The sequence below is a fragment of the Cupressus sempervirens genome, chromosome 11 (genome assembly GCF_028749045.1).
Source record: "Cupressus sempervirens isolate cs-2001-9-10 chromosome 11, ASM2874904v1, whole genome shotgun sequence".
Taxonomy (NCBI): domain Eukaryota; kingdom Viridiplantae; phylum Streptophyta; class Pinopsida; order Cupressales; family Cupressaceae; genus Cupressus; species Cupressus sempervirens.
In genome coordinates this window covers 139,071,429-139,082,985 of record NC_143128.1, presented here as the reverse complement: position 1 = coordinate 139,082,985, position 11,557 = coordinate 139,071,429, and the positions used below count along the sequence as shown (strand labels likewise).

General features: G+C 34.2%; 1 pseudogene; it reads right to left on the bottom strand.

Moving 5' to 3' along the window:
• Positions 1-476: 476 nt before the first annotated feature.
• Positions 477-11,557, bottom strand: part of LOC149528590 (alpha-xylosidase 1-like) — a 95,531-nt pseudogene continuing 84,450 nt past the window's right edge.

Below are 11,557 nucleotides of genomic sequence, written 5' to 3'. Positions count from 1 at the left end.
CCTAAGTTCTCAAGTAGAGGAGATGTGGATATAAACTATACCTCGGTTCAAAGTGAAATACTTTGGATGGTGAGTTACTATCTTGAGATAAGCTAATCATTACGATAGGTTTTTCTTAGACTAAAGTTCTTAATAAATTTTGCAAGTGTAGATATGTGATATTATATGGTGCAAATGTCACTTATTATGATATAGGTAAAATTTTTATTGTTATATTTGTCTTTGTTCTAAGAGGGATGATCTTTGACTGAATCTATGACATTTGAGGTGATGAATGTGACCAAATTTTATTGTATATGATGTAAAAGATATGTTTGATTACTATTTTGAAATATAAAGAACTCTACCTTTCATTAGATTCTTTTGTCTCTTTATATTTTGCATGACAAATAGATCTACCAAACACACTACCCCACAAGATCAAGCCTCCATAGAAAAATCGCTTTAAAAATTATCTTTATTTACAATTATTAGATTCAATAGAAAAGATCAATGCTTTCACTCAAAAATTTCTTCCATGTAATATTCATTTCAAATATATCCCTAATTGGAAGAAAAATATTAGAGATCACAACATATTTACCATCCACAATGGCTCCCATAATTATGTTTCTTTTGCACTCTCTATTACAACTAATAGAAATAGTAGCTCTAGGAGTGGAATGATTAAAACATCCCAATCCCAAAATTATAGTCTTCTTAAGAATCCATCCCTTCCTAATTACAAACTTCCCCATTTGAACTTCTGATCTAAGTCGAATAACTTCCTCTTCAACATTTGCATGGAACTTCACAAAGCTCAACTTACCACTCTTCATCTTCATTTCTAGATCATATCCATTATCGAAATATAGTTCCCCATATGCTTCCATCTTGCTACCCATTTCAACCACCAAACTGAATGGAATTTTTCTTGCTTCTCTAGTTGTCATAGCCATTTTTTCATGGGCAATATAGTCTCTTCATATTGTTGAAGGCTGCTCCCCTTAATACCATAAACACACAACAGAAACAACAACAATTTGTGAGAACAAAATATGGACCTCTAATTATTGTCACAAATGTAGAATTATAGAATTTATAATTACAATATGTTAACCTACATGGGTGCCTTCATTACAATAAGCTACAAGAAAAAGCTATGAACTATCACCCAAAGCTATCCTAGACAATATTTGGGCATTTCTTAAATAGGCAATTTATGTCACCTAGCAAGGTTCTAGATACTCAAACTTAATACCTAGGGCCAAAAGACCCTAAAAATACATATAAAGTTAACCAAATACAAATATGACATTTATTTTGCACATTTTGGTTGGCCCAACTTTTGAGGACCTTAACTCTCAAACTATTTCTTTGATTGCCTATTATAACCATTTTTTGGAAACCTTGACTTCTAATCTACAGGCTGAAATTGGCATGTATGCCCATCCGTCAAGTTTTTAGGCCTCATACAAGTACTTTAAGGCCTCCAATGGTAATTCTAGAGATTATATACCAAAATTGCAAACCAAAAATACATAATAAACCCATGAGTACGTATGATATAGCACTGAGCCTCAACTAGTAGGCTAATATATCCAAGATGAATATCCACCTCTGAAATTAGGACATTCTAAACTTGTATGACTGACTTACTAAGCAAGCCTCCATAGATAAAAACTCTGCATTAAGGTAATGATGTAGGAGCAACCTGGGTTGCACTGCTATCCTACATGTTTTCATTTTTGACCCGTTTTACCCTACTGTAGAAATTATGTTTTCTAGTTTTTGGGTTCCTATTGCGAGTTATATAACTATTTTTCTACAATGAGTTAGAGGATGTGAATTTAAAGGATTAAAGAAGGCCTAGAATAATATCTCTGAATAGGGTTTCAAGTCCTAATTCATTATAAGTTGGGAGATATGGCAATTCTCCTAGAGTATCAATTTCTGGTAATTTTCACAATAGGTTTCTATGCATTACTTTTGAGATTAATCTGAAGATATCCTTAATGAATCAGCCTTAGTAAGCTTAAGGGATTATAAAGGACCTAAAGTGATACCTTTAGTTCAAATCACAAGTTCTAATTCAATCAGCGATAGGAGATATTGTGATTTTCCTTAGGCATCAATTTTTGGACATTTGACTATTGTTGGAGGCCCACTTGTGGCTCTTCAAGTATTTAATTTTAGTTTTTAGCATTCTAGGCCAATGTGTGACTTAGATTTTTATAAGAAGGGGATCTTGGGTAGAGTCTTAAGTAGATGATTTTGATAGGGGATGATTAAAGGAGGCTAGAAAATTGAAAGGACATGTGTCTGGAAATATGAACTTGAAATTGGATCTTGGATTTGAATGTATTTTGTATCTGGCCATAACTCAAAAGGCCTTGTAGTTGGTATGTATGATGATATTTTCATGAATCAATAAAGAATATTGTTATCTCTAAGGTGTTGTTATCTTTTATCTTTTATTTAGTTCTATTTGTAATGCTATGAATGAGATAATGAGAGGAGATAAAAGAGAATTCAAGTGGACACATGGAACTGATAAGAGTTTTGAGACTTTGGAACAAAAGGTTGCTAAGTTGCCTATATTGGCTTTACCTAATTTCAAAAAAGTATTTCAAGTTGAATGTGATGAAAGTGGTAGTGCAATAGGATCTATATTGAGTCAAGAAGGAAAACCTATTGCTTTCTTTAGTGAGAAGTTGACTAATGCTAGAATGAAGTGTTTTGTGTATGATCAAGAGTTTTACGCTATTGTTCAAGCCTTGAAAAAGTAGAGAAATTATTTGATTCCTAAGAAGTTTGTGTTATATACTTATCATAAAGCTTTACACTAATTGGGAAGTCAACATAAATTGAATCAAAGACATATGAAGTGGGTTGAGTACTTTTAGAGTTTTAGATTTGTTATCGAGCATAAGAGTGGAGTTACTAATAGAGTTGTTGATGCATTGAGCAGAAAATGTTTGTTGACTGAAATAAAGGTTGAAGTTCTTGGTTTGATTAAATGAAGAGTTGTATGATACTGACCTTGATTTATCTAAGGCATGGAGAGAGTGCAAAGCACCAAATCTAATAGATCCCATCAGTAAGTGTGATGAATATTTCATTCAAGAAGGTATGTCGTTCAAAGGTATTCAATTGTGTATCCCTAGAAGTTCTATGAGGTTGAATCTAATTAAGGAAAAGTATAATGGAGGATTGGCTAGACATTTTAGAATTGATAAAATATTGAGTTGGGTGAAAGAGAAGTATTATTGGCCACAAATGTATAAGGATGTTTAAAATTTTGTAAAGAGTTGTGGAGTTTGTCAAGTTGCAAAAGTAGTAAGTCAAAATGTTGGTTTCTATACACCTATTACTATTCTTGAGAAACCTTGGAGTGACATCAGTATGGATTTTGTTCTTGGATTACCTAAGAAAGTGAAGGGGTATGATTCCATATTTGTTGTAGTGGATAGATTTTTTAAGATGGTTCATTTTATACCATGTAAGAAGACATCAAATGTTGAGCATGTTGCTAAAATTTTCTTTAAAGAGGTTGTGAGATTGCATGGATTACCAAGAAATATTATTTCTAATAGAGACAATAAGTTTGTTGGTTTTTTTGGCAAACTTTGTGGAAGAAGAGGGGTATTGAGTTAAAGTTTAATTCTACATTACATCCATAGATAGATCAATAGAAAGAGGTTGTGAATAGAAGGTTGGTTAATTTACTAAGATGTTTAGTTGGGAATAAGTCAAGTAATTGGGAGGTGGCATTGGCACAAGTTAAATTTACATATAATAATTTTGTGAATAGAAGTACAAGGAAGACACCTTTTGAGATTGTGACTAGAATGAAGCCTAGAGGAGTATTAGATTTAAGAGATTTTGTTGGTAAAGAAAAGAGAAGTGCTACAGGAGAATAATTTTCTGACTTTATGGAGTCTTTGCATAAAGAAGTGAAGCTCAAGTTTGAACAAACTAATCAAAAAGAATGCTGATAAGTCTAGAAAAATCATGTTTTTGAAGTTGGTAATGAGGTGATGGTTTATTTGAAGAAAGGAATTTTTCTAGTTTGAATATACAATAAGCTAAAGATGAAGAAGTTTGGACCTTGTAAGATCTTGAAGAAGTTTGATAGTGGAAATGCTTATGAAGTCAAGTTACTTGATGACATGGATATATCCCCCATATTCAATGTTGTTAATCTATATAAGTATTATTATTCAAATGATGAAGTTTCTATATCTGATGATTATCCTAATAATTAGATTGAAGAGGTTGAATAGATATTCAACCAAAAATTTGGTAAAAACATAGAGGAAAAGACTACTATGAATATTTGGTGGAGTGGAAGAACATACCAGTTGAAGATGCTACATGAATTTCTCAGTTTGAGTTAAATTCAGTTTAGGTTGTGACAATTGCATGATTCAAGAGAATCATTTCTTTCAACCCTGGTTGTTTGATGCAGGAGCATCTTGGGTTGCACTACAATCCTGCATGTTTTTTAGTTTTGAGTTGTTTTACCCTATTGCTAGAATTGTATTTTCTAGTTTCCAGATGCCTGTTGTGAGATGTCTAACTATTTTTTTGTTATGAGTTAGAGGATGCAAAGTTTAGGGATTGAATAGGGCCTAGAGTACTATCTTTATTTAAGGTCACAAGTCCTAATTCATTATAAGTTGGGAGATATGGAAATTCTCCCAGAGTATCAATTTCTGGTGGTTTGCATGATGGGTTTCTATGAGTGACTTTTGAAATGAATCTGAAGATATCCTTAATGAATCAGCCATGAGATTAAGAGGTTGTAGAGGACCTAAACTGCTACCTTTAGTTTGAAGTACAAGTTCTAAATCAATCAAAGCTAAGAGATATTATTGCTTTTCTTGGGCATCAATTTTTTGGACATTTAATTTCTACTAGAGGCCAACTTGTGGCTTATATTTTTATAAGTAGAGGATCTTGGGTAGAGTCTTAAGAAGATAATTTTTGATAGGGGATGATAGAAGGAGGATAGGAAATTGAAAGGACACGTGTATAGAAATCTGAATTTGAAGCTAGATCTTGGATTTGAATGTATTTTGTATCTGGCTGCAACCTAGAAGGCCTTATACTTGGGCATGTATGATGATATTTTCATGAATCAATAAAGAATATTTTACTCTCTCTATGGTTTTGTTCTCTTTTGTGCTTTCTATTATTGTGTTAACTCTTGTATGTGTTAGAATTACTTTAGAATAACTAAGGGGTGGGGGGGTGAATCAGTTATTCAAACTTTAAAATTTTCTCCAAATATAGTGAACTAATCCAAGCATTCACTCTTCCAAACTTTAACTTGTCTAATTAGCAAGTTATTATAAATTAACATGCAAGTATGACATGCAAGAAATCAACACAATACAGTGATTTATGTGGAAACCCAATTTGGGAAAAACCACCAGTAACATGCTACTGAATTCTCACCCTTCTAAAGGATGCCATATTAAAGGCTTACAACACACATTGTTAAATGTGACCTCATTAGAGGATTTAACCAGCCTTTTAGAAGTGAGCCTAGTAAAGGGACTTTAGAACATTCACTTGGAATTTCACCTTATGAAAGGATTTTAAAATGGCTATTAAGCCAACCTAAGTCCATAGGATTTTTAGATGTAATACAATTGCTAGAGAATATTAAAAAAACCTTGACCTAATTACAACATACAACTTATCTTGCAGATCTCGGATCACTTCTTAGCTCATATCCTTGCCCGGCCTTCTATCTTTGCAACTCTTAACTACTTGCCTTATCTTTGAAGCTTCATCTCCTTGAGTCTTCATACTCAATGTACCAATGCAATCATGTCTTCATAACTACTCTTAGAAGTAGATCCTCTATGCTCTTCCTTCTCCTAGATGCCTCCTTCTTCACACTATTCTAATTACTTCCCAAATTTTGGTAGTTCTGTGGCAACAGTATCAATAGCTCTCTTCTTCTTAGTTTATGACTTCTTAAATAGAAGTCTTGGAGTTCCTTTTCCTACTCAATTCATCTTTTCCTCAATTTTAATTTGCATGGATTAGGTAGGACTCATTACATCTAACCCATATTCTATTTCCTCTAGAAACTTCTTGAATAATCCATTAGAATTCATCCAAAAATGGTTTACATAGGATTTTGTGCCAAGAACGCATCATCCTTATCCTCCAACTTGTTCAAAAAATTCAATGTAACCAATAAATTAGCTTGGATTTGGTGAATCCTTTTTATTTGAAATAATACAACACCTTGGCACTATTGAAATACTGGTGCTTGGTACATACTCTGTTACTCGACATCAACTATGTTTTTCTTGATGCTTGAAACCTGAAGATTATTTGACACATACTAAAAATTTTCTGATGCTTGGCACTTCATCTTTACTCAACACTTGAAGATCACTCAACACACACTAGAAACATCTATTACTCAGCTTCAACTAAGAATTTTCTCAGTTTCAATAGACTTGTGTGGCACCCACTAATGATCTTGGTTAAAGCTTTGCAGTCAACCTTGATACAACATCTTCCTCCAATTTATCTAAGTCTAACCAACCTCTATATCTTTGAGCATGTAATCAATACATTATTTAACCATTGCCTTAACTAATCCTTTTGCTCCATTACAACATCATAACTCAACCTTTCCTTTCTTGTTGATCAAATCCTCTTCATCAATCAACTAAGTGATAGTGCATGAATCTTATAAGCAAATATCATCCCTAAAAATAGTAGGTTTGACATCAATGGAAAAACAATGATTGAAAACAATCTTTCACAACAATCTCCCTCTTTGATCTTCAACAACAGTGAGCTTTTCAATCAAATTTCCAACAATCTCCCTCTTTGGCATTGATGGAAAACCAAATTGGTCACCCTCAGACTAAACTATTCCACCAAAAGTTTACTTGGTTAGAACAGTAAGTCAAATGCCAAAAAAAGAAAATTGTAACATCACATTTCCTGCTACTATTATGATTGACTCATTACACTTCTCCCTCTTTGCTATTGTATCCTTTATCTTTATCTTTTTTGCTTGTTGTTATGATCAACTTCTAAAGTTTCCTTATATTTCTCTAATACTTTATCTTCAATAGTTGTTTATCAATTGTTCACTTCTCCCTCTTTGACAACAATGCCAAAGACATATTAGCATCTTTAATATGCAGATGTAGCTCTTTGCATATTTAGTCAATCTCTCCCTCTATTACTTCTATTACTTTAGGCATGGATCCCAAAGTAAACATCCTCTACATCAATGTGTAAAATCTTCAACATTCTTCTTATTTGATGTAGGGCATTCTTTCTTTTTTTGTTTCAAGTAGCTTTAGCTAGGGGTATCACCCCTAACTTACCTCTAAGATACTCAAAAGCATCTCTAGGTAGTACTTTTGTGAAGATATCAGCAATCTATTCCTTTGAGTTGACATATTCCATCTTCACTTGTTTGTCTTCCACCAATTCTCTTGCATAATGATACTTTATTACAATGCATTTAGTTTTAGCATGCATAACTAGGTTCTTTGATATATTGATAGCACTTGTATTATAACAATAAAGTGTCACTAGCTCAATTACCTCTTCCTTCATACCTTGTAGTAATTTTTTGATCCACACAATATTAGTGCAGTTTATAGTAGCTACCACATATTTAGCTTTAGCAATAGATTGTGAGGTGTAGCTTTTCTTTTTGCTTGTCCATGTGATCGACCTCTTTCCTAATAAAAGTGCTCCTCCACTGGTGCTTTGTCTATCATCAATGTTACCTCCCTAGTCTACATCAGTGTAAGCTTTTAGTTCAAACTTCTCATTCCTCTTGCAGTATAAACCAAAGTCATCAGTTCCTTTCAGGTATCTTAGTATTCTTTTTAATGCCATTAAATGATTTTCTCTTAGATTGGAAAAAAATCTTGCTACTATTCTAATAGCTAATACAATATTTGGTCTACTATATACAACATATTGCAATTTTTCAATCATTGACCTATACAATGTCTAATTTACTTTAGTAGATTCATCATTCTTTGATAGTTTATGACCTATTGCCATTGGTGTGTTGACTAGTTTTGAGTCTTCTATCCCAAATGTTTTAAGTACTTCCTTGATGTATTTAGATTGGGTCACAAATATGCCATGATTCAACTGATGTACTTGCAATCCAAAAAAGAATTTGATTTCCCCAAACATTGACATCTCAAACTCATGCTTCATTTGTTTAGCAAAATCTTTGCATAAAACATCTTTTCTTCCAAATATTATGTCATCAACAAAGATTTCTAAAATCAAAATATCTTTACCTTCCTTAGCTTTGATTTATAATTTGTTGTTATCATCTATTCTTTCAAATCCTATCTTCACAAGGTATTTGTTCAACCTTTCATACCATGCTTTGGGTGCTTGCTTCAATCCATAAAGTTCTTTATGTAGCTTGAAGACCATGTCCTTGTTCTTTTCATCAACAAATCCCTCTGGTTGTTCTATATAGACTTCCTCCTCTAGTATACCATTCAGAAAAGCTAACTTTACATCTATTTGGTAGACTTTGAAACCTTTATATACAGAATATGCAAGTAATGTTCTTACTCCTTCCATTCTTGCAATAGGAGCAAATGTCTCTTCATAATCCAATCCTTCTTCTTGTGCATAGCCTTTGCAAACTAATCTAGCTTTGTTTCTTGTTATTTCACCATTCTCATCAAGTTTGTTTCTAAACACCCATTTGGTACCAATTACATTCTTATCAGCTGGTCTAGGAACTAGAGACCAAGTTTTGTTCTTCTTAATCTAATCTATCTCTCCTTTCATGACCTTATACTAGTCATCATTTTGCAGTGCATCTTTGACTATTTTTGGTTCAACCTTGCGTAGTAGACATGATTGTGATGTCCCCTTCTAGCTAGAGACATCACTTTAGCTGGTGATTAGCCTATCAAAGACCCTCGTAGGCTAATAAGATTGGATAGAAGGTCACCTTGGTGTGGAGATCCTCCAAGGACCAGAGCAGAGTACTCTTCTGGGTTGCCAGAGTTTGTTTATGATGAATTTTCCTTTGAGTTTGGCTTGGTTAGGCTATTTTTAGCAGTTTTGGAGTTATAAAGATAGACCACTGCTATTTTTAGAAAAGGGGTATGGTCATATGAAGTTCTATCATGTTAGCTCCTAGTCCAAACGACATTCAAAAATGTTGAGTAATAATGGAGATATTAATGTTTATTTAGTTAAAATAAACATTATTGGTTTTGAGCCTATATTGTTAAGTTATAATATATAACTTAAGTGAGGGTCATGATATCATAAAAGGGGCCATCGTTTCAATTAATTGTGGGTCCAAGCTTATGGAAAAATTAAAAGGGGTTTTCCAAGTTTTAATGTAATAACATTTTTTATGTTATTATTATATCTTTTATCCCACATTGAGCGTGGAGACTCATTCTGGAGTTGAGGAGTCCTTATAAACAAACCTTGTCTTCCTTCAAGAGAAAGTTATGAGAATTTCTTAAAAACTTTGCCTTGTGAAATTTCTTGAAGTTGTGGCAACAAGGGTTTCTACAAGTTTAAGAAGAATTCAGACTGTGGAGAACGCAGTATCTTCAGAGTTGATGCAATTTGAGGGTGTGAAATATCACTTGAATTTTTCCTATGAGTTGACTTCATTCTGGAGTCAATATTGTGTTTCAGTAGGGAAAAAGTGGATGAATCTGTTTATAGGTTGGAAGGGGTTATAACAGCAACTACAGTGCTGTGAACAGTACAGTGCTACAGTGAATTAAAAGTTAGAGATTTAATATTGTGGTTTTTGATAGGCGTTGCCCAAGGAGAAAGCAACTAGCAGCATGGTTGTGTATCGGAGACAAAAATCAGGTTTTTTCAACTATTAATGATGATGTTTTTTAATGTATGCTTCCAGCAATAAGTATTGTACAAACATTAGGAGCCATATGAATAAATGAATTTGATTAGCATTATAATCAGATTTGAGTTATAATTTGAGGTAGATTAGTTTTCAATATTTGTATTTTCTTTTCATCAACTCAAAAACCCAAAAATAGCTTAAAACATTCAAAACAAACCAAAAACAATTATTACACCTAGGGAAACAAACAGTGATCGGCGTAGAGCCTATTTGGGGTTCTTACATTGGTATTAGAGCCTGATTTCTACCATCCTAAGGGTTTGGGGAGTCATATGCAGCCACTGGAAATTGGACCACACAGGTACCATACTCGTAGGAGAGCTCTGATTGAAAGAGAACAGTTACAAGAAACAGGAAATATGGAAGAGAGGCATGATGCTAGTCCACCTAGAAATAGGAGGAATAATGATGATCAGGATACCAGAGAATTCTACCGTGCTATGGTTACAGGGCAGCAGTAGATGGCACAGGCATTACAGGCACTCACTACTATGGTAGAAAGGATGAACCCACCTGTTAGACAAAATGGGGAGCCAGGAGAACGGGGAGATAATAGGAGTCCTACAGGTAATCAGAGACCACAACAGACCCATTCTAGAACAGCTAATAGGCCTACATGCCCTACATTTGTTCTGGAGGAGCCAGAAGAACCTCCAGTAGAGGAGGCGACAGGAGACCCCATATTCGCAGATGCACTCATGGCTGCAAATGATGAATGGGAATTATTAGCTCCACAGGTTCGAGAGAGGATGACCTTTGAATGCTTTGTAAATCAGAGGAGAGAGCATTATAGGTAACTCAAACAAGATAGGAGGCCTAGAGGTCAAAATAGTGAGCTGAAGAGGGCTACAGGCAAGCTTACTATGCCTACATTTGATGGGAGTGGTAAGATGACAGCTCAAGCTTGGATTCATAAGCTTGACACATTTTTGGCACTGAGGCCAATTACAGAGATTGAAGCTATCAAATATGCCACCTTGCATTTGGAGGGAATAGCACATGATTGGTGGTACCATGGTATGGTAACACTTCAGCATAACCAAGTGACAGAATACCAGGACTTCGTGGATAGGTTGGTTGAAAGATTTGACAAGAAAGATCCAAAGATTTACTTTCGGGACTTAGCACAGCTGAAACAAATAGCAAACTGGAGTATTTCATTGGTGAATTTCAGCGGTTGGCAGTCATGGTGCCAAACATTTCAGAGCATAGATTGATAGTTCTTTTCATTGAGGGCCTATCCAAACCACTGAGAGGTTGGATAAGGGCATTTGATCCTATTTCTTTATAGGAAGCAATGAGAAAGGCAAGAAGTATGGAACATGCAGTCCCAACAAACAAATTTCAGTCCAAAGGAGCATCTTCTAGTAAGGATAACAAACCATTTTATAAAAAACCAGAGAGGACTAATTTTAAAAAATGATTCTAAAGATAAAACTCCAGCACCTTTTGACAGGGAAACATTAAACGATTTGAGGAAGAAAAAATTATGTTTCTACTATAAGGGACCCTATGATGCAAACTATGATCGTCCTCTTAGGCCAAAGGGAAAAGCTAACAGAGTTATGTGGGCATACTATGAGGAATCAGAATCAGATAATTCAGATCAGCAATCTGATATAGAGGAAATAGATGGTGAAAAAGAGG